Source organism: Lepus europaeus, chromosome 4 (genome assembly GCF_033115175.1).
Source record: "Lepus europaeus isolate LE1 chromosome 4, mLepTim1.pri, whole genome shotgun sequence".
Lineage (NCBI taxonomy): Eukaryota > Metazoa > Chordata > Mammalia > Lagomorpha > Leporidae > Lepus > Lepus europaeus.
The window spans coordinates 107,549,464-107,573,703 of record NC_084830.1 but is presented as its reverse complement, the minus strand read 5'-3'; the positions used below and the strand labels follow the sequence as shown (position 1 = coordinate 107,573,703).

Genomic DNA, 24,240 nt, shown 5'->3' with positions numbered 1-24,240 from the left:
TGCTGTGGCTTGGTGTCCCCCAAGCATCCATGTCCCTCTGGAACCTTAGGATGTGACCTACTTTGGACATAAGGCCATTGCAGATGTAGTTAGCTAGGGATCTCGAGTTGAAATCACCTTGGATGTAGGGTGGGCCTTACAGCCTGTAGCTGGTGTTCTTATAATAAGAGGGGGAGGCACAAAGACCTGGAGGAGAAGCCAGGCTGAGACAGCTGCAGACATCGGAGTGACGCAGCCGCATGCTAAAGCACATCTAGGGCCACCAGACGCTGCCAGAGATGAATTATCCCTGGCATCTTCAGAGGCTCCATGGCCCTGCTGACTCCTTGCCTACAGTCTTCTGGCCTCCTGGATAGTGGGAGCTCCAGTTCATGGCCACTCGGGCAGCCCCACGAAGCCCCTGAGATGCTACAAGTCTTGCCACACTACACCTCCTTTCTGGGGACAACGATTTCTTCTGCCTCATTACCCACATTTGTGCCCTGAGACCTTGACCTTGACACTCGGGCCACACAGGATTGGACCAAGGACCGGTTGGACGCTTGAAGGCGTCCACCCTGGAGGTGCCTGCTGCAACAGGTTGAATAGCTGGGGCCTCTCTCCACCCTCTGGCAGAAGGGACACTCACGCCGAGTCAGGGCCGGAGGGAGTTGTAGGAAGCCACGGGGCAGAAATCACGAGGCAGGCAGGTGCAGGGAGTGGCAAGGAGCTGTATGTGTGTGTGTGTGTGTGTGTGTGTGTGTGAGAGAGAGAGAGAGAGAGAGAGAGAGAGAGAGAGAAGAAAAAGAAGGAGGAGGAAGAGGAAGAGGAGGAGAAGACTTCACAATGAGGATTCATTTTCGTCGCGGGCACCGGATGTAGGAAGAAGGAAGGAGAGTTGTAGCTAAAGAGACTGTACTGTGTGATGCAGCTGTTCTGTCTCTGGGGGTTGAAATGTGCTCTTTGCGATGGCCCCAGGGCTCGTCCCTGCCCCGCCCACCCCGTCCCAAGCCCACACTGGATTTCTCATCTTTTCTGTCCCCGAGGAGCCCCTTCCTGTGAGTTGCACCCCAGCGGCTGGCTCTGTTACGCCTCTCGCCTCGCATCCGCTTCCCAGTAGCTGTGCCCAGGGATGCGCTCCACGTGCAGCTGACAGGGGCCGCAGCAGGAAAAGAGGCAAGAATCCAGCTCGAACGAGCACAGAGCCTGGCTTTCATTGGAGGAGAGCCCGAGGCTCGTGGAACGAGACCTGGGGATGTATACAGGCCTGTGGAGGCTTCTGACGCGTGCGATTTCTTAAAAACAAAGTCTGTGACAAAAATGGCAGAGTGGTGAGTTTATCAAGCTGTTTAGAGGTTGTCAAGTAGGCATTAATATTCTCTAGGCTTACTTAGGTGCTTGAAATATCTTAGAATAAAAGTCGACTTGGCAAAGACTTGGAAAGAGATGCTAGCCTTAAATGAAGAATTTGCTGTGGCAACAGAGTCTTTGAAATAGCATCCACGCAGGACAATGCGGATGGGAATTCGGGTGCGGAAGCCTGCCTTGGGTTTGGACGACTGTCTGAGATAAAGGTGCAAATAGCTACCTTCTCAAAGGCCTGAACGAGCCAGGTACTCCAGCCCAGGGACACAACGCAGTCTCGGGGGATTCGGCCCTGCGTGACAGCTTCTTCACAGGATGAGTGGGCGTTGGGGTCTTCTCCGTATTAGTTTTTATTATTATTCTGAATTATTATTCGCTTCCAGAGCCCGTGTACTGCTCAGGCTTGTCCCCTGCCAAATAGAAACAGAAGCATGTGTGCGATCGTCACCATGGCCTGGGCTCTCGTTCGTTCCTCGGGATCCATTGTTGCCGACGTGGAGGTTGTTCCCGATGTTCCGGAACAATCGTAGGTCACAAGAGCAGCCGTGGCAGGCCTCTGGATGCTGGGGCTGTGCAGGTGCTGTCGGGTCTTGGTCCTGCCAGGGTTCTCCGTGGACGCCTGGTGATGTCCTGTGGGCACTGGGGATGGGGCAGGGCAGTGAGTTCATGCCCAGCAGTCCAGGCAGGTTTTAATTTGCATCTGAGATGGCGGAGGACTAGGCGAGCACTATTTATGGAGCCTCGAAGCCCTTCATTACCACTCAGTGCCGTTCAGATGTGTTTTTTTGGGTGTCTGTGGAGGTATATAATTACCCTTGCCTTGGTTTTGAGCACTGTTGTAGAGAAAAGGGTTTTGCAACACACGTGGCGTTTGGGAAGTGCTGGTTGCTTACCCCTTCCTGGAAAATTAATTATAAGGCATAGTGACCCATTCAAGGCTCTGAGAAGGCCCGCGGAAGAGGAATCTGTCTACTCCTGGGGCGTGGCTTGGGTGGTGAAGGACAAGGAGAGATATGGATTGGCTCTGCCTCTCGACTTGCTCCTCCTCCTCCTCTTCCGTTCTTGGCGAGGTCATCCTAGCTACTCTGTCTGGAGTGAGCCCTCCTGCCAGCTGCTCCCCATCGTGTCCTTTTGCTTGCTTTCCCTACACATACTTTCTTTTGTGGCTGAAGTTAATCTTATGCACAGAGCAGGGCTCTGACAGCAAACAGGTAGCCCTGAAAATGAGTGATTCGCGTTTAATGATGGGCACCAGGCAATGGTGGGCAGAATTTAGAGAAGGAATAGCACTGCTCTAGAATCCTGGTGGCGGCGCTAACACCCTTGGACTTGAAGAGCCAAGTGGAGGGGACAGGTGTTGGTACTGGGAAGGAGAGCTGTGTGGAGGAGGCTACCTGGCAGGAGCAGGAGGGGGCAGGACCCTCCTGTAGCAGCACTGCAGGAGGGCACCTGGGGGAGTGAGCAGACTGACTTCTCTCTCCCTAGCTCTGGATCTCCTGCCGATTCTGCCTGTGGCCGAATCTTTCAGAAGTCAGAGGGGCCAGGGAGCCAGTTGACTTGGTCTGTCCTGGTCCCCTGTCAGTCCCCTCCTCTACAACATCAGCTCCATAAGGCCGGATGTGTTATGGATTTGCACACCGCTGTAGGTGCTTAGTGCATGATTACTGAGTATATAGGCAGTGTTCAAAGGCCAGGGCTTTGTGTTATGAGCCATTTGGGACAGAGTAAACCCATTTTCCTTTTTTTTAACTACACCTAAAAAAAGTTACTTATTTGAAAGGCAAGGTGGGGGGAGAGAGAGAGAGAGAGAGAGAGAGAGAGAGAGAGAGGGAGAGAGGGAGAGAGAGAGAGGAATCTTCCATCCTCTTGTTCACTCCCCAAATGTCAACAGCTACAGCTAGTCAGGCGGCAACCGAACCAACCCAGCTCTCGCATGTGGTGGCAGGGACCCAAGTACTTAAGCCTCCCCTGCTGTCTCCCAAGAAGTGCAGTAGCAGGAAGCTGGAATGGAAGTGGACCCTAGGCACTCAGCTATGGGATGCGCACATGTCAAGCAGTGGTTAGACCCCTGCAGCCAAAGTTCACCTCCTTCATTAAATTTGAATGGAGGTGCAGCATAGTTACATCAAGGGATACAAGCCGCAAGGGTACACGTCAGTGAATTCTCACAAACTGAGCACGCCCATGTCACTACACTCAGATCAAAGAAGACACCACTCCAGTTCTGTGCCTCTGCTCCTGTTCCTTTTCCCAGCCCACATCCTCTCCCACCACTCTCTGGGAGTTTCCCACTGAAAACTAGTTCTGAAATATTGAACATTATATAAATGGAATCATTCAATATGTGTACTTTTGTATTTGAGTTCTACTCAACACTATTGAAATTAATCCATGAAGTCATGTGATATTAACATTTTTCACTCTTATTGTTGGTATTTGAATAGTATTCAATATTTTAATTGTGATCATCACTGTTTATCCATTCTATTTGATGGATATCATCAGTTAGATTTATCGCTAGATAAATTTCTCCACTGATCTAGGTCTTCAATAGTTTCTGCCATTTGCATGTGTAGAGGTCTTGTACGTTATTCCTTATGTGCACTCCTAAATATTTTATATTTATGTATTATTAATTTTATGCCAATCATCTTTTGCTATTATGAATATGCTCTTAGAAATATTTTTACGTGCCATTTGGGAATATACCTATTCACACTCCTTGGAATGGTCCCTGTGTGCCATAAGGTGCACGCACGTGTGTTCAGCTTCCCCAGGCATTGCTGGTCTCCCACAGCAGTTGAGTAACATGCCTCCTGCAGAGGAGGGGCAACCCAGTTGCACCATATCCCCGGCACTACTGGTAGTATGATGATTTTTTAATTATAGCCATTGTGATGAATGTGCCTTGCTGGTGAATCTTTCATTGTGTTTCTCTAGTGACCAGTGATATTGAGCACATTTTGATATTGGCTATTTTTATCTCTTCTTTTGAGAAGTGATTTTTTTTGCTCATTTTTCTTTTGGTTCATTTGAATCTTCCTTACTGAATGACAGCAACTATTATCCTATATATGAGTCCTTAAGATAATAAATGTATGTGAATATTTTTCTCTCTCTTTGATTTCTCTTTTTAGTCTCCAAATGGTGTTTTTCAGGGCCAGCGCTGTGGCATAGCGGGTAAAAGCCCTAGCCTGAGGCGTTGGCATCCTATATGGGCACTGGTTCTAGTCCCGGCTGCTCCTCTTCTGATTCAGCTCTCTACTATGGCCTGGGAAAGCAGTAGAAGACGGCCCAAGTCCTTGGGCCCCTGCACCTACGTGGGGACCCGGAAGAAGCTCCTGGACCCTGGCTTCGGATTGACGCAGCTCCAGCCGTTGTGGCCATCTGGGGAGTGAATCAGCTGATGGAAGACCTCTCTTTCTGTCTCTACCTCTCTCTGTAACTCTGTCTTGAAAATAAATAAAAAATAAATCTTTTAAAACAACAACAAAAACAAATGGTGTTTTTCATGAATGGGAACTCTTTAATTTTAATAGAGCCAAATTATCAATTATTTCTTGTATGGTTAATACTTGTGTGTATGTATGTGTGTGTATGTGTATGTGTGTGTATGAGTATGTGTGTGCATGTGTGTACGTGCGCATGTTTATGTGCTTGTGTGGGTATGTATGTGTGTGTATGTTTATGCGTGTGTATGGGTATGTATATGTGTTCGTGTGTGTATGCGTGCATGGTATGTGTGTCCATGTGTGTATGTTTATGCGTGTGTATTGGTATGTGTGTGTGCATGTATGTATGTGTGCATGTTTATGTGTGTGTATGTGTGTGTGGGGGGGATGTTTGAGAAATGTTTGCGCACTCTAAAGTCATGATGAGCTGCTATATTTTCTTCCAGAAATTTTATAATTTACTTTGCACAGAACTATAGCCCATCTAGAATTGTGTGGTGTGAAGTGGGGATTGTAGTTCACTTTTTCAGATGGACATCTAATTGGCCCAGTAGCATTTATTTTAAATGATGGTCGTCCCTTCTCTCCTACACCACACTCCAGTGTCACCTTTGTCCTAAATCAGGTGCCTGCAGAGTGGGGGTATTTTTCTGGCCTCTGGACTGTTTTACTGTCCTTCAGCTTTCAACATGCTGTCTTAGTAAGAGGTCTTGTTGTTTGATGGTTGAAGTTCTCAGTTTTGTTCTTTTTCCTTGGGATTACTTTGCCTTTTTTTCAGTGTCCTATACATTTCCATGTAACTTTGACAATTGACTCACACAGTTCCGCAAAAATCTTTTAGGACTTTGATTGAATTCCATTGAATTTGTAAAGAAGTTTGGGATAAAATCATATTTTGCAATATTGTGTCTTCTAATCCAAGAATATGGTCTGCTCTCCATTTATCTAGGTCTTGGTTTTTCTAATTAATTGTTCCACATTTTATTCTAATATGGACAGTATTCTTTTAAAGTTTTATTTTCCATATGACTTTGCTGTTGTCTAGAAATACAATTGATTTTCACATGTCATTTGCCTTCTACCCAGTGGCCTTCTGAAATGCACTTATTAATCATAGTAGTTTGTCTGTAAATCCTTTTGTATTGACTATGAACACAGATATATATTTCTGCAAATATCAGTAGTTCTATTTTTCCTTTCTAAACTGCATGCTTTTTTATCCTTCCTTTTTTTGTGTGCTGGCTAGAACCTCCTATTCAATATTTAACGGAAGTGGTGAAAACAGGTATCATTCTTAACTCTCAGGCAGAAAAATTTCCTTATCTTACCACTGATCATACTACTTGCCATGGGTTTGTTGTCTTAAAAAAACACTCTGCATTCGATTAAGGAGGTTGCTTTTTATTCCCTTTTGCAGAGAGGGTTTTTTTATCTCATTTTTATTTATTTATAAGATATTTTACAGAGAGAGAGGAAGAGTATCACACACACACTCAGAGAGAGAGAGAGAGAGAGGAAGAGAGAGAGAGAGATTTTCTATCCTCCAGTTCACTTCCCAAATGGCTGCAATGTCAGATCTGGGCTAGGCCGAAGCCAAGAGCCTGGAACTCCATCTGGGCCTCCCACATGGGTGCAGGGGCTCAAGCACTTGGGCCATCCTCTGCTGCCTTCCCAGACACAGTAGCAGGAACTGGATCAAAACTGGAGAAGCCTGTACTGGAGCCAGTGTGTGTATGGGATGCCAGCATCGCAGGCAGCACCTTAATGCACTGTGCTACCATGCCAGCCCCAGACAGAGTTTTTAAAATATCACGGACGTGTGTGTTGTTTCATCAAAAGCCATCGCTGTATTTATGGATGATTAGATGACTTCACGCTTTATCCTGTTAATGCGGTGAGTCATAGTAATTTTTTTAAAGATGAAATCAACCTTTTAGTACTGGAACAAATCCAACTTGCTCATGACTTACTGTCATTTTTATTTTTCACTGAATCCAGTGTGCTAGTTTGGTAGTTTTTGCACCTCTGGTGATAAGATTAATTGGTCTGTAATTCGCCTTCACATCCTGGTCCATTTTTTGTGTTGAGGTTACAATGACCTCATTAAACAAATTAGGGAATACATTTTTCTTAGTCTATGCAAATGTTTATATAATATTGGTGTCATTTATTTCAGAAATACTTGGAGGAATTCACTTGGGACTCATTTGGAGGAAAGCCTGGAGCTTTCTTTGTATAAATATTGTCAGCCACAGCTTTAGTATAGGTATAAGATGAATCCACGTTTCCTAGTTCTTCCTGTCAGCTGTTGTTAGTGGTGTTTTCTAAAGGAGTTGACATCCTATCTAAAGTTTTAAATGTATTAAAGTTAGCTTGCTCATCATATACAATGAGGATCTTTCTAAGATGTGGAGAATAAGGACTGGTGCCCTCCTTTTTGTTCAAATTGGTGATTCGTGCCTTCTCTGTTTCTTATCAGGATTCCAGAAGCCTAACGTTTTTATTGTTCCTTTATAAATACTAACTTTGAGCAAGTTAATTTTCTTTGCTGAAAGTCTGTTTCGTATTTCATCAATTTCTTCTCTTGGTTTTTATGATTTCCTTCCCTCTAGTTTCTTTAGATATCAAATGTGCTGTTCTTTGTTTGTGAGACAACTAGATTTATCTTCATTCTTTACTCGTTTTAACTACGTGTATGTAAGGCTACAGCTCGTCTCTAAGGAGAGTTTTTACCACACCCGCATGTTTTGATATGTCATATTTTCATTACCACTTAAAGATATTTTCCAATTTCCACAGAACTTTTTTTGTTTGACCTATTTAAAAGTATATTGCTTAATTTCCAAGTATTTGGGGGGAATTTCTACTTATTTTATTATTGATTTCCAGCTTAATTCTTCTGTGGTCAGAGCACATATTCTGAGTGATTTCAATCCTTTGAAATTTGTTGAAATTTCTTTTATGGCCAGCATCAATGTTCCATGTGCACTTGGAAAGAAAAGACGCTCTTTCCAGCACAACGTTCTGTACATGTCAACATATCACATGGGCTCGCTGTGTTGTTGAATCTCATACTATCTCTAGTGGTGTTCTGCTTGTGGCCTTTTTTGAGAGAAGCCTGGTAAAGTCTCCTATTATGAATGGAGATTGCCTACACTTCCTGGTGCTTAGATTTTGGTGTTCCGTATTAAGAAGCTGGACAAGTGATCTTCAACAAGTTTATAGAACACACACAGTATCTTTTCTTTCCATTGTCCATGAATATTTTGTAGAACCCTTGTATTTTACGTACAGGTGAACTTAGACTTTGTATGTCTTCTGGAGGATTCGCCTTATTATTATTATGAAATTTTTATTTGATCTGAATTATGCTGCTTGCCATTGATCTATTTTGCTTTCAATAAAGTTACAGCAGCTTTCTTTTGAGCAACATTTTATCAGGTGGTAATTTATACTTATTCCCTATCCTTACTTTCAGGGTCCATCTCTCATAAGCAGTGTGGAGTTAGATAGTATTTTCTTTCTGTAGACTTTTAGTTGGACTATTATTCCACTTTTTAAAAAAGATTTATTTTTTCGATCCCCGGCACCTCCAGGCTGTTTGTTGAGTCTGACTTGGCTTGACTGTTTCTTCAAAAAAACACAGTAAAAAAAAAAAGATTTATTTTATTTATTTGAGTGGTAGAGTTGCAGACAATAAGAGGACGAGACAGAGAGAAAGGTCTTCCTTCCAATGGTTCATTCCCCAAATGGCCGCAACTGCTGGAGCTACATCAATCCGAAGTTAGGAGCCAGGTGTTTCTTCCCAGTCGCCCATGTGGGTGCAAGGGCCCAAGGAGTTGGGCCATCTTCTACTGCTTTCCCAGGCCACAGCAGAGAGCTGGATTGGAAGAGGAGCTGCTGGTCTAGAACCGACGCCCATATAGGATGCCAGCACTGCAGGCGGAGGATTAATCCACTGCACCACGGCGCCGGCCCCTACTTAATCCACTTACGCTGAGTGTGATCACTGGTGTATTGGGAGTTCTGTTTACCATTGTGCTTCACAGCCAAGCCACAGCACCACGCTTGTGGCCCCTCCTGCCCGGCCAACTTCCATGACTCCCCCTGCTTGTTCTCCCTACTTCATTGGCTGTTTCTTACCTTAGTTTTTTCTTTGCCATGTCTCACTCCTCCCCCAAACTTTTAGGCATCGAAGTTTCCTCTTACTTATTCCTCACAATCCTCTCTTTTGAGCTCTCTCCTTAGGTGATCTCAAAGCTTTAAACAGGTTGCCAACTCCCAGCTGTGTTGCTCAACGCTGGGCCTCTTCCCTTAGCTCCAGGTGGTCAAGCCAACACCACACGTCGCCACTGGGGTGCCAATCAGCCTCTCAGAACCAGCATTTCCCAAAATGAGGTCCTAGGAGAGCGGGAGCTTCTGTACGGCCTCTTGGTGGTGTCCCCCTCACTAAGTAGCAGCTCCATTTTCTCACTGCTTAAGCCAAAGCCCTCAAGTCGTTCTGGACACCTGTCTTTTCTCGGGTTCATTCTGCCTTCAGCAGATACCCATAACCTGATGACTTGGCACCATCGCCTCTGCCATCGGCTTGAGCCAAGCCTCCGCCATCTCTCACCTGCATGACTGCAGCGACCTCACCACGGCTCTCCTTGCTCCCCACCTGACTTGCACACAGCCTCCTCGCCCCACTGCTGCTGGAATGAACTTAAAAAGTCATGTGTCACGTCACACTATTTCTATGCTCAAGACAAAAAAAAAAAAATGGCTTTTTATCCTGATCAGAGTGAAAGCCAAAATCTTCCCCACAGTTGCAGGGACCGGGTGGCACCATGCTACTTCCTGAACTTACGTACAGCCTTCCTCCGGTCACACACTGTGGCCGAACTGGCCTCCCTGAGATTCCACATAAATACCCAGCCTACTGTCACCCCGGGATCTTTGCTGTAGACCTTACCACCATCTGATGTATGAGGGGCCTTCAAAAGCTTTATGGAAAATGTGTATTATGAAAAAAAACTATTCATAAATTTCAAAAGTTAATTCCATTTTCACAAACTTTTAAAGTGCCCTTGCCTGTTGTATATATTCATTTTTTGATTTGTTGACAGCCTACTCGCTTTCACCATCAGCTCTGAGGCACACTGTGGTTTACTCACTGATGAATCTCCAGAACCCAGGTCAATATTTATGGAACAGATGAACAGAACACGACTTGATATCGACTCTGCGAAGTTGGCACGGGAGGGCCTGTTCTCTTCTCCCTGAAGCTCAGAGCCTTCAGGTGACTTCTGGAAACCACTCAGCTGCGAGGTGGCTGAGCTGGAACACCAACAGGTCTCTCTTTCTGGCCAGCAGGGGGCTCATCCCACAGCAACCCCGATCCCAGCCACAGGGTCTTCTGTACCCAGGACCAGTGATGATAAACATTGGAAAGCCAGGGTCACGTGAGCTCGGAGGTTTCCTTCGCTCCAGTGTCCACCTGGACCAGCAGTCCCGAAAGTGGAATCCAGGCCTTGTGGTTTCTTTGAGGTTTGCCATGGGTGAGGAAGAAGTGGGATGTGAGTGAGCGAGTCGAGAGCAGGTGATGCACATCACGGATCCTATACACCAAGCCTTCGGGGAAGATGCCTCCCAACATCGAATGGGAACTTCCTGATTCGTATGCTCATTCAACAAGTATTTGTTGGGTCACCTACAATGTACAGGGCATACTGTTCCAGGCACTGGGAATAGGATACTGGACAAAAGAAGACAAGTCCCTGCCCTCCTCTTGTGGGGAATGAAGGGAGTTAGCACCGGATGAGTGAATTTCAAAAGAACTTAGGGTTTGCTGTGGAGAGCACATTCAGTAATTTCTCAGATTACATCTTTGTTGAAAAGCCAGAATTGGGAAACTGACTGATGTATCTGGTTGGAGACAGAGCAAAAAACACACATGCCAAGTCACAGAAGGAGGGGATTAGGGCAGGACACCAGTGGGAGAGAGGAGGACAGTGACTAGCTCTCCTTCTGCTTGGCTTATAGACTACACTTCCTAGCTGGCTATGGTCATGTGACCGAGTTCTAACCAATAGAATGCGAGTGGAGGTGATGAGTGCAATTTCTGGTCTGGCCCTGAGAACTTGTTAATATGGCCAGACTGCCTGGGGCCCTGAATGACTGTGTGGACTGCACTTACTGCTGAACTGAATCCCCAGATACAGAAAGGATTAAATTTCATGCAACATTTTAGAAATTTGGAAATTTTGAGATTTCCTTAAAAAAAATCCTCATGGTCTCTTTGGAATCAATGAAGATGACTCTTGGTGGGCATAAAGTTCTGTAGGTTCCTCTGCACTTCCCAGCTTTCCTTGCAGTTAGGCTGGTCATGTGATTCGGCTTCAGGCAGGAGATTGTGGGAAAAAGGATGGTGGCTACTTGTAAGGGTAGGGCAGTTGACACTAGGGCTGTTCCGAAGCTGCGAGACGGCAGAGCCAACATCTGAAAGAAGTCTGGGATCCTGAATTAGCAACTCGGGCAGAACCAACTAGGTCCATGACCATTGGACTTTGCGCATGATGTTAGTCTATTTTTCTTGCATTTTGCTCCTCATGTTTGAGGTTGGCTGTGATGCATTTAGCCTACTCTGACTAATACGAGGTCTATTTATTGCTGGACTTTAGACTCCAAATGTGCAATGGACACGAGAGCATCAACACTGATGTAGGACTGAAGAGGTATCAGCCATCTGACTGTGTTACCCATCACCGTCCCCAGGGCCTACCATGGTGCCTGGACCACGGTAGATGCTCAAGAGTGTGTTTGAATGATCATGAAGGATGGAATGTCTGTGTGTCTCTGTTTTTGACATTTCCTTCCTAAAACCCCAAACCTAGTCCTACATGCCAGAATCTTAATAAGAATAGTTAAATTGTGTATAGCAGGTGGCTTTTAAAGAGATATGTTAAAACCTGGGAGTTACCAATCCTCAATCTGTTTGTGACATTAAGACATGTATCCTCTCCAGGCCTCTGCTCTGATTTGCTGAGCAGGGTGATGCTATGGTAGAGGCTGCTCAGAATCCAGCTCTGTTTCCGCCACAAAGCAGGTCTTAATTAGATGCTTGCCTGCTTACTTGTGGTGCTGACGACACGCATAGAGAGCATTTAGAGTAGACCCAGGAAGACCAGTGGGCTCCATGACAGGTCCTCCGTAGAAAGGCTGGAGTTACTGCACACGCTCCAGTAGGTGAGAGGAGGCGGGGCTGTTGTCAATCATGCGACAGTTACACCATCTATTCCACAGAAGGATAAAGAGAAACAACCTGGTACAGTGGAAACAGTTGCCTTTGGTGCCAGGCCTGGAGAAGATTATTCATTCAATACTCAGCCAATCTTAGAGTTTTATTCTGTGCAAGCCACTGATTTAGGCACACAGGATCCAGTGTTGAAAAAGACAAAGCTTCTACTCCTCTGAAGAGAGAGAAAGAGAAAGAGAGAGAAGGAGAAAGAGAGAGAAGGAGAAAGAGAGAGAGAGAGAGAAAGAGAAGAGATGTTTTAAAGAACTGGCTCATGCAGTTATGGAGGCTAGAAAATTCAAAATCAGCCGGGTGAAAGCCCACCAATTTGAATGTTCATCTTATCCAAAAACATCCTCACTAAAAACATCTAGAATAATGTTCAACCAAGTTGAACACACAAGCTGTTTCTAGCAAGAGTGAATATGAGAGAGAGAGAGAGCTCTCTCCTATCCGCTGGTTCAGTCCTCAAATGCCCACAGCTGCTGGGGCTGCATCAAGCTGAAGTCAGGAGCCTGGAACTCCACTGGGGTTTTCTGCGTGAGTGGCAGGGATCCAAGCACTTGAGCCATCACCTGCTGCTTCCCAGGGTTTGCATTTGCAGGAAGCTGGAGTCAGGAGTCAGAGACGGGAATCAAAGCCAGGTACTACAATATGGGTTGCTGGAGTCCCCAGTGGTGGCTTAACTGCTGTGCCAGTTTTGAATGATTATAATCAAAACTACTATAAACATTCATATGTAGGTTTCTGTGTGAAAATAAGGCTCCACCCAGGCTTGAATTGTTTGCTCATATGGTGAGTGTTTAGCTTTGTTAAAAATGGACAAACTGCTTCCCAATGCATTTGGTAAAGTTTGCATGTCATCTAGCAGGTGCATGGGAGTCCCTGTTGCCCTCATCCTCACCAACATTTGAACCTGTCCACTAAACACATGACTTCTAGTCCTACCGGCTGGTGCATAATATGTCTTATTGTGACGTCAAGCCGTGTTTCCTCAACGATGGGTGCCACATCTTGGCATGTGATTATTGGCCATCCATGTATCTTTTGGGCAAATGTCTGCTCATATGTTTATTGGGCAGTTTGATTTTTTTATTGTTGAGTTTTGAGAATCTTTTATATACTCTGGATACAATTCCTCTTTCAGTCATGTGATTCGCAAATGTTTTCCTCCCGTCTGTGGCTTTTCTTTTCATCCTCCCAAAGAGCAATAGTTTGAAATTTGATGACATGTGGCACAGCAATAATTTCTGTATGGATTGTGCTTTTGGTATCACATTTAAGAGCCCTTTGCCAATTCCGAGGTCTCAAAGATTTTTTTTTCTTGTAAAATCTTTCAGAACTTTTACAGTTTGGGGTTTTACTTTTAGGCCTGTTATCTACTTTGAGTTTATATTTGAATATGTATAAGACATGGGTCGTTAGGTCAATGGTGTTTGGATCTTTTTTTAAAATTTTTTCATTTAAATGCCAAGTCGTTTCAATGCCATTTGTTAAAAAATCTATCCTTTCTCCACGGAGTTGCCTTTGCATCTTGGTAAAAAAAAAATCAATTGGCTTTATAAATGTGAACTTATTTTTTTTCTTTTACTTCTTTCTTCTGTTGATCTGTGGGTCTATCAGTCCATAGCCTTGTTATGTATTTCAGCAACTGCTCTGTAGGCTCTGCCCCAAACCAGGATGCGGCTTCTTCCAATGTACAGAACAGGTGTGGTACTATCTAAGACATTTGTAGTTCCATCTGAGCACTGCAGTATTTCTAAATCACATGCATCACCACTTTAGGGATAGCCTTTTTCTATTTCTCAATCCACAAAATCAGTTGGGAAAGACACAAGACCGTTTTTCTATTACGACTTAATTTCTTTCAAAGACTCCCCAATCCAGATCGGAAGCCATCAGAGTCATGCAGGCGCTGCCCCGGTTCTCCCCCGGGTTGCAGCCTACCCCGAGGAGCACCAGCAGGGGAGCTGCCCTGAGCTCTCAGGTGTCATGGTCAGACTCTGACAGGAGCCTCCCTATTTGATTTCCTGGGTTTTGGCTCATGCTGTGATAACATGATCTTCTGGTTTGTACGGCATGGCCTGTCCCTAGGGCCAGCCACCTGGAACATTCCATGTCCCCCTTGGGGGCTAAGGAATAGGCTGCCATTGCTCTAGCCCTCGAGGCTGGCACAAACTGTGGGATGTGATCTTGCACTCTTCCAGCCAGATCTCTCTACCTCCCAGAGCCTCCTGGGCTCCAGCTCCGGGTCCCGCCAGGCTCTGAGCATCTTTCGAGGAAAGGGGCCCTGGTTTTCCGATCTCTCAGGTCACCAGGCGCGTCTGGCAAACTGCTGTCTCAGCCGTGCAGGCGCACTCACCGGGCAGTCGGCCTCTTCTCAGGCACCCGGCGTCATCCAGTGCTCGTTTTCCCATTTCTGAGTTCTTTTCCTCTTGCCCGGCTGCTTTTCTTCTCTCTGCTCCACCTTTTATCACTACACATTTTTCTGAATCTACTGTTTATGTCCTGACCTGGATTCCCTTTGAAGCCCATTAACTAAGGGTTAATTTCTGCAGTCCGTGCCAGCCCTACCTGAATATAAACAGTGTGTAGACTAGGTGCTTAAACACAGAGAAAAATCACAGTAAGAGGAAAAAATCAAGACAAAAAATTAACCATCATTTTACAGATATCTGGTACTTAAAAAAAAAAAGATTTACTTATTTATTTGAAAGGCAGAGTTACAGAGAGGCAGAGGCAGAGAGAAAGAGAGATAGGTCTTCCATTCCATCCACTGGTTCACTCCCCCAGATAGCCACAATGGCTAGAGCTGGGCCAATCCGAAGCCAGGAGCCAGTAGCTTCTGCTGGGTCTTCCACGCGGGTGCAGGGGCCTAAGCACTTAGGCCATCTTCTACTGCTTTCCCAGGCCATAGCAGAGAGCTGGATTGGAAATGAAGCAACTGGGACTTGAACTGGTGCCCATGTGGGATGCCAGCACTGCAGATGGTGGCTTTACCTGTTACACCACAGTGCCAGCCCACTCTGGTACTGTTTTGAGATTAAGAAAATACATATTTGGGGCTGGTGCTGTGGCACAATAGGTTAATCCTCCTCCTGTGGTGCCAGCATCCCATATGGGTGCTCGTTCTAGTCCTGGCTGCTACTCTTCCAATCCAACTCTCTGCTATGGCCTGGGAAAGCAGCAGAAGATGGTCCAAGTCAGTTGGGCCCCTGCACCTGTGTGGGAGACCTGGAAAAAACTCCTGGTTCTTGACTTTGGATCAGCTCAGCTCCAGCCATTGTGGCCATTTGGGAAGTGAACTGGCAGATGGAAGACCTCTCTCTCTCTCTCTCAATCTCTCTCTCTCTCTCTTTCTTTTTGCCTCTGCCTTGCTGTAACTCTGCCTTTCAAATAACATTAATAAATATTTTTTAAAAATGTTTAAAAATAGGGATACAGACAGCTGATGATTTGAGAATTACTGTCAAATAACATCTCAAAAACCAGTGATGTGCGGATGAGTGTATTTTGTGTCCGTGTTTATCTCAATCATGCAGAAACAAGATCATACATACCTGAGGCTAGAATCATGCTTGTGTGTGTAGTTGTATGGAGTTGCACTAAAATCCTTTGGTGGGTAGAGACAATAAATGTATGTGAGTACAAAAAGACCCTTGCACACTTTAAAAGTCTTATTGAGGTTTAAGCCACTTCCAAGAAACCTCACCTGTTTAAAGCGCATCATTTGATAAACTTTGACATACTCATGAATCTCTCCACAGCCAAGATAAGAGACATCCGCTACCCATGGAAGTTTCCTCACAGCCTTTGGAATTCCACCCTCCCACCACTCCACACCTGCCTCTCCTCCATCCCTGGGCAGCCATGGGTGTGTTTTCGGTCACCAAAAAAAAAATTAGTCTGCATTTTCCAAGATTGTGCCTCAGTGGAATCCTACAGAGTACACCTTATTTTTTCTGGTTTCTGTCACTCAGTATAATTATTTGGAGAATCATCTGTGTTGTTACCTTTGTTAATTTTGCATTCCTTTTTCTTAATGAGAAGAACTTCATTCATGCATGCATGTACTGCACTCGCTCATTCGTTTTTCTGTTGATGGGCATCTGAGTTGTTTCCAGTTTGGGGTTATTACAAATAAAGCTGTTCTGGGCGTTTGTGTACAAGTCATTGTGTAGATGGAAGCTTTCATTTTTCTTGGGATAATACCTAAGAGCAAATTGGCTGGGTCATGTAAGGTGTATATTTAACTCGTTTAAGAACTGCCGATCTATTTTCTACAGTGGCTGTAACAGTCTCACCAGCAATGTGTAACAATCCAGTTGCTTTCTACCCTTGCCAACACTTGGTACTGTCAGACTTAACTTTGGCCACATTAACATGTGACTAGGGGTATATGATTATGGTTTTAGTCTATTTCCCTCATACCTATGTTAGTATCTTTTATGTTATGATTATCTCTCTGTATATCTTCTTTGGTAAGAATCTACTCAAATCATTGTTTACTTTCTTGTTGAGTTGTTTATTGACTTTTTTCTTATTGTTGAGTTTTGAGTCTTGTTTATCTATTTTGGATACAAATCTTTTAGTGGATGTTCTATTTGCAATGATTTTCCTTAAAACATATCTTGTATTTTCATCTTACCTATGTGTCTTGAGGAACACAAGTTTTATATTATAGTGAAGTTCAGTTTTTGCTCTATAGAGCATGGTTTTGTTGTCTATAAAACACATGTTTTTTTGTCTAAGCCACAGAGAATTTTGCACTCAATTCCTTTTGCATTTCTATTGAAAATCACTTGTCCATTTATATGTGAATCTTTTCCAAATTCCATGCTATTAATCTATATGTTGGTCTTTGTGGTAATACCACATGTTTTTTTAGAAATATGATTATGAAAGTTACCTATTTTTTAAAGTTGGTTTATTTGCTTCTTTGAGAAGCAGAGCAAAGGGGTTGGGAGGAGAAGGAGGAGGTGGAGGGAGAGAGATAGAGAGGGACAAAGAGGGGGCTTAAATCTGTCATCTTTCTGTTTGTTTTCTTGTCTCTTACTTGCTCTTTATCTCCCCCACATCTTTTTTTTTAGTTTTTTTGTACTGAGTATTTTTTTATTATCCATATTATCTCCGCGTTGGCTTTTTAGCTATGATTTTTGTGTTAGTTTAATAGTAGCTTTGGGGTTTATATTTCTCATCTGTAGCTCTGCATAGTCTAGCATCAACTAATACTGTATTGCTTCGATGTAGTGTGAGAATATCACATTTCAGCTTCTCCTTGCTACCTTTTATGCTATATTTTTTTAAAAAGATTTAAGACCAGAGTAGGAATCAATGGGATAGACAATAGAAAAAATTATAGAGAAAGTCAGTTAAACCAAAGATTAGGGGAAAAAAGAGAAACAATTCAAATGATCAATTTTAAGAATGAGAGAAGTAACAATGCTACTGATTCTCCAAATTTTAAAAGGATACTAAAGAATAATACAAATATAAGAGCTTGTATTTTAAAATGTTTCTCACAAAGAAATCTTCATTTCAAATGGCCTCACTGATGAACTCTACCAAATTAAAAAAAAATTATACCAATGCTGCTCAAATTATAGGAAATACTTCCCAGCTTATTATTGTTGCAAATATTACTCTAACATCAAAAGTGGACAGAGACAGGGAAAAAGCACTTCAGAGAAATATCCCTTATGAACACAGATGCAAAAATTATTAACATTTTAATATTACCTTTTTTTTTTTTTTTAACAGGCAGAGTTAGATAGAGAGAGAGAGAGAGACAGAGAGAAAGGTCTTCCTTCCGTTGGTTCACTCCCCAAATAGTTGCCACGGCCGGCGCGCTGCGCTGATCCGAAGCCAAGAGCCAGGTGCTTCCTCCTGGTCTCCCATGCTGGTGCAGGACCCAAGCACTTGGGCCATGCTCCACTGCACTCCCGGGCCACAGCAGAGAGCTGGACTGGAAGAGGAGCAACCAGAACAGAATCCGGCACCCCAACTGGGACTAGAACCTGGGGTGCCGGCGCTGCAGGCGGAGGATTAGTCAAGTGAGCCGCGGCGCTGGCCAACATTTTAATATTTCAATCTCATTAAATATAAAGATACATAGCTTGTCATCACAAACTGGGGGATCACCTCAGGGAATGCAAGTTTGATTGAACATCTGAAAATTGATCAATGTGATCCACCATACTGACAGGCTAAAACCATAGATTCATCTCTCGGATGCAGAAAAAGCACTTCACAAAATTCACCATTTATTCTTACTTAAAACTTTCAGAGGGGCCGGCACTGTGGCGTAGCAGGTAAAGCTGCGGCCTGCAGTGCCAGCATCCCATGTGGGCGCCAGTTTGAGTCCCGGCTGCTCCACTTCCTATCCAGCTCTCTGCTATGACCTGGGGAAGCAGTAGAAGATGGTCCAAGTCCTTGGGCCCTGCACCTACATGGGAGTCCAGAAGGAAGCTCCTGGCTCCTGGCTTTGGATTGGTGCAGCTCTGGCCATTGTGGCCATTTGGGAAGGGAACCAGCGAACCAGCTGATAGAAGACTTTTCTCTCTTTCTCTTTCCCTCTCTCTCTCTCTCACCTCTGCCTCTCTGTAACTCTGCCTTTCAAATCGGGAATAAATTTTTTAAAAAAAACTTTCAGAAAACTAGGAAGAAAAGGGAACTTCCTCAACTTGATAAAGAGAACCCATGAAAAACCCACAGCTAACATCACACTTAATGATGTGAGACTGAATACTTTCCCCTTAAGATCAGGAATGTAAGGCTAGGATGTTCACCTTTGTTTATTCAGAATTGTACTAAAGTTCTAGCCAATGCAGTAAGGCAAGAAAAGAAAAAAAGGACATCCAACTAGAAATCAAGAAATAAAACTGTCTTTATTTGCAGACAAAATTGTCATCTGTGTAACTCTCTAAGGAAATTGTAAAACAAAGCCCAAACAAACCTAGAACTAGTAGTAACTGAGTTTAGCATGGCTGCAGGATACAAAATATATTTATGAAAACCATTTATATTCTTGTACACTACCAATAAACAGTAGGAAATGGCGATTTAAATCTTGATATTATTCATAAAAGCTTCAAAAATATGAACTACTTAGGGATAAATATATAAAGATATGTGAGACCTATATATAAAAAACTTCAAAATGTTGATGAATTATGGTGAAATACACTGTATTTATGGGTCAGAGACTCAATTTTGTCCAGATGTCTACCGTCTCCAAGTTGATCTGTCAATGCCACACAATTCGAGTCAAAATCCCATGGGCCTTTTTGCAAAAATGGACAAGCTGATTCTAAAATTCAGATGGAAATGCAGATGTCCTGGAATAGCAGGAGTTTCTTTGAGAAAGAAGAGCAAAGTTGGGAGATTGACATTATCTGGCTTTGACGCCTATTTTAAAGCTACAACAATCAAAACAGGATGGTAGTGGCACCAAGAGAGACAAATAGAGCAGTGGAGTAGAGAGCACCCAGGAGATGCACACGAACATGAGGAGCCTCAAACAGTTCATGGAAGAGTTGGATTAAATGACTACCTGAATTTTCCATGAGCTTCTGGAAGCCCCCTCATATGGCCAATTGGTTTTCAACAAAGGTGTGAAGGGAAATAAGTGGAGAAAAGATAGTCTTTGCAGGAAATGGTGTCACTACCATTGGATATGTGTATGCCAAAAACTCAAATTTGGTTCATATTTGCATCAGATACAAAAGTTAATTAATGTGGATCCTATACTTTGATGTAAAACCTAAAACCTAAAAGCTTCTTGGGGAAAACACAGGAGACCAGAACTCAGCTTTGCTCACTTATTTCCATGCATGCTCCCCAGACTGCATCAGAAGTCTCTGAGGTGCTCATTAAAATGCAAATTCCCGGGGCTGACACTGTGGCCCAGCAGAGTAAGATGCAATGCTGGCATCCCATATGAATTCTGGTTCCAGTCCTGGCTGCTCCACTTTTGATCCAGGTCCTTGCTATTGCACCTGGGGAGGCAGAAGAAGATGGCCCAAGTACTTGGGCACCTGCCACCCACATGGGACACCTGGGTAGAGTTCCTGGCTCCTGCCTTTGGCTTGGCCCAGCCCTGGCTGCTGCAGCCATTTGGGGAATGAACAAGTGGAAGGAAGATATCTCTCTCTCTCTCTCTCCCTTTCAAATAAAAGATGCAGATTGCTTAGCCTCACCCAATGTTCCAAGAGAAGTGTCCAGGAATCTGTATTCTACCTGATCTCTGGTTGTAAAGATAAGGCAAGCTTGGGAAACATGAGTTTTAGGGTCTCCAGGCTTTGCCATCTTTTGTTGCCTCTATTTCTGCTCGGTTCAGTTCCCCTGACCGTTTTTGTCACACTCTAGACCACTAGAAACAGTTTACAGTAAAACTTCTTTCTCATTCTGAAAATAGCTGTGAGTTTGGACTAATTTTTCATTTTACTAGCATTTCATTCTTATCATTAACATGGCTCTTACCACTCCCAAGTGGTATCAGTTACCACGGAGCTCTGGGCTATGAGAACTCTATCAGTTGGATGTTACTTTCCCCATACGATGAGGAATGAAGCACAGGCCTGAAGACCTCAATTAGCTTGTCCAAACAGAATCATTGGACCAAGGCTTCACATCAAGATTCTACCTGATTCGAAAGCCCGTGACCTGAAGCCATCAGCCCTGCTATGATTTAAGAAGCACCAGTCACTCCTTCCCATGGGGTTGGCTCTTGTATTCCTTCCCGTAACAATCAGCTATTGATGCTCACCAGGCTCCAGGCCTTCTGCAGGCAACAAAAGTGAACACAATGTGCTCATCTTGCCTGGGGTAGCAGATGACTCTCTGGAAGGAGATACAGATGATAAACAAACAGATAAATAAAAAAAGATAATCAGACCTGGTGATCAGATGCAGTGGCAAAAATTACAGGCAAAGCATTGTGGAGCAGACGTTGCCAAGGCCATGGAAGAAGGGAGGGAAGAAGACAGCCAGGAAGATTGTAGAGGGGCTGGCGGTGATGAGCCGTGAGCCCAGAGTTAGCCTGCCCGCGTGCGTTGTATGATGGGGGGTGTAGATTATGTTACACTGACAAATGTCCAGACACCACCTAAATGTCTACTAGTAGGGGAAGAATGAACAAGTGAATTGTTTAGTCAAAACTATGGAAATATTACACAACTACATACCAAAATGTGGTTTCACTTGCATATGCTGCAAACAGAGAAAGGCAAGCTGAAGACAAATGTGTATTATTAAGACCCAAGTTTTGCAAAAATGACCATCAGTAAGCCCAAAGGCTGCCTGTACACATATTTGCATATATTGATGTGGCCATCTGCAGAACATACAGGGTGGGAGGGTCCAGCCCCACCTGCTGCGGGCGTGGGGGCAGCAGCTGGAGAGCGGGTGGGAGGCAGTTTAGTGTTTTCCTCTTTACATCTCACTGTGTCCTTGCTTCTATCCCTGGATAGAGGCCACTTCTGTAAAGTTTGAAAAAAGTTTACTGAGAGGACAAAATATGTCTAATATAAAGGATTAGAACAGAAGTGGAGGTATGAACCAGGATCAAAATGACACTAGGCTCTTCTTGGGATTCACGGGATGGGTGAAACACAGGAAGAAGCAGGTGTCATTCCACAGGTGACACTTCAGCCCTGTGATTTTTTTTTCCATATTTATTTATTTATTTGAAAGTGCAGTTACAGAGGCAGGGGCAGAGAGAGAGAGAGAGAAAGAGAGAGAGAGGTCTTCCATCCACTGGTTCACTCCCTAAATGGTTGCAACAGCTGGAGCTGAGCTGATCCAAAGCCAGGAGCTTCTCTGGGTCTCCCACGTGGGTGCAGGGGCCCAAGGACTTGGGCCATCTTCTACTGCTTTCCCAGGCCATTGCAGAGAGCTGGATCAGAAATGGAGCAGCTGGGACTTGAACTGGTGCCCATATGGGATGCTGGCACTTTACCCACTACACCGCAGTGCCAGCCCCAGCCTTGTGATTTGTAAGTGAGAAGCTCATGCATGCTGATCAGGGCTTAGTAAGTGGCAATGCACACTGGAGAAGGCCAGGAGTATTTGGTGGCAGGAACCTGGCTGTCACTATGCCTTGTGCATGGCCAGAGAGAAGTGCTGGTGGGGGGTGCTTGGAGGCTAGGCCAGCTGCCTGCCCACAGGACTGCTCGCCACAGAGAAGGGTAGTGGGGAGACCTGACAGCAGCTCTGACCAGAGACATTTAAGGGCTTTTGGAGCAAAGCAAGTGGCTCTGCTGGCACAGGTGTCCCCCACCCTATTCCACCCTGCCCAATGGCACAGTAACTCCTCCAGGCTTGGGGGCTCAGGGAGGAAGGCTTCCAGGAACATGAACTCCAACTGACAGAAGGCTGTACAGAATTGGTCCTGTTTGCAGCTTGCCAAAAGTCCTTCCCTCTCATGGGGCTGGAGTTGTGCTACAACAGGTGATCCACTACCCGCGACTGTGGCATCCCATATTAGAGCACTGGTTGGAGACGTAGCTGTTCTGCTCTCAAACCTGTTCCTGGCTAATGTGCCTGGGGAGGTAGCAGAAGACAACTCAAGTGCTTGGGCCCCTGTCACTCACGTGGGAGACCCCGAGGAAGTTCTTGGCTCCTGGCTTCAGCCTAGCCCAGCCCCAGCCTTTGTAGCCATTTGGGGAGTGAAGCAGTGGATGGAAGACCTGGAAGATGCCTTGCCACCAGACTGGAAGACCTGAGACAGTGATGTTGCAGAGGCATCACTTTACCAACCCTGTCTGCCTCTGGACTGCTTGAAAAGTGACATAATAAGAGTCTACTTTGCTTCAGCCACCTTCCATCAGATAACCCACAACTTGCAGTTGAAAGCGTTCCAGTGGATGCTGCAGGCATCCAGGCTCGTCCGATCAACAGTCTGCCCCAAGCCTTTAACATCCTCCCATACAGGGTAGTGAAATTCCCTCTTTGCCACAAGACTTCAGCGTGTCACTTCCGTTATCCAGAGCTGGAAGAAGTTCCTGACGATCTACCAACCTGAGTTCCAACTTCTCAGGAGGCCTGGCTGGATTGGAGTGTTTCTGGAAGTGAGTGTTTCTAGAAGGCCTTAAAAGGCCACATAGCTAACGGCTGCATTGGCCATAAGGGGCTGCCTTTGTGACCCGGAGAAGTAATTTTCCAGCAGACATCAGAGTCCCTAAGAGAGCTCGTTTAAGAATAGATTGTTGGGGGCTGCCGTTGTGGTATGGCAGGTAAAGCTACCACCTGCAATGCTGGCATCCCATATGGGCGCCAGTTGGTGTCCTGGCTGCTGCATTTCTGATCCAGCTCCCTGCTAATGGTCTGGGAAAAGTAGCAGAAGGTGGACCCAGTACTTGGGCCTCTGCACCCATGTGGATGACCTGGAAGAAGCTCCTGGGTCCTGGCTTCAGCCTGGCCCAGCCCTGGCTGCTGCAGCCATTTTGGGAGTGAACCAGCAGATGGAAGGACTTTCTCTCTGTCTCTCCCTCTCTCTGTGACTCCCTCTTTCAAATAGATAATGTTCTAAAAAGAATAGATTGTCGGGGATCTTCATCAGAGGTTCTGATTTAGTAGATCTGAGGCAAATGCTCAATCATTTGCATTTCTTTTCTTTTTTTTAGATATATTTATTTGAAAGGCAGTCACAGAGAAAGAGGGACAGAAACAGAGAGAAAGAGAGAGATCTTCTATCTACTTGTTCACTCCCCAAATAGCTGCAATGGCTGGGGCTGGGTCAGGCCAAATCAGGAATCCCATCTGGGTCTCCCATGTGGGTGGCAGGGGTCTTAGTACTTGGGCCATCTTCCACTGCTTCCCCAAGTGCATGAGTAGGCAGCTGGATCAGAAGTAGAGCCGCTGGGACTTGAATCAGTGCTCACTGGGGATGCTGGGGTCACAGGCACCGTCTGGCTCAATGTCACTGTGCCACAATGTCAGCCCCTGTTATTTGCGTTTCTGACAAGCTCCTAGGTGATGTGTGCTGCTGCTGCTCCAGAGGACAGGCCTTGAGAAGCAGTGAGCGGGAGAATGCGTGTGTGTTCGAGGGAGCTCAGCCCTAGCTCTCTCCTCCTTCTCCCAGTCTCCAACTAGGTTGGAGCTCCCTAGTGTCTGGTGGGGACTACACTTACACTCAAGGTCACCCCACTGCAGAAGTGAGTGCTGGAA

At 45.0% G+C, this 24,240-nt stretch overlaps 1 long non-coding RNA gene across 5 annotated transcripts in view; it reads left to right on the top strand.

The window, feature by feature from the left end:
* Positions 1-24,240, top strand: part of LOC133757828 (uncharacterized) — a 281,325-nt gene that overhangs the window by 192,314 nt on the left and 64,771 nt on the right. For 2 of the 5 annotated variants that reach the window (XR_009865740.1, XR_009865739.1), the window contains one exon: positions 4,503-4,826. The exons of 1 other annotated variant lie outside the window; for it this stretch is intronic. This is a non-coding gene — a long non-coding RNA (uncharacterized LOC133757828). Of the gene's footprint in view, positions 1-4,481; positions 4,827-24,240 lie in introns of those variants that run through there. 2 more of the 5 variants (XR_009865737.1, XR_009865738.1) reach the window with 1 other exon arrangement.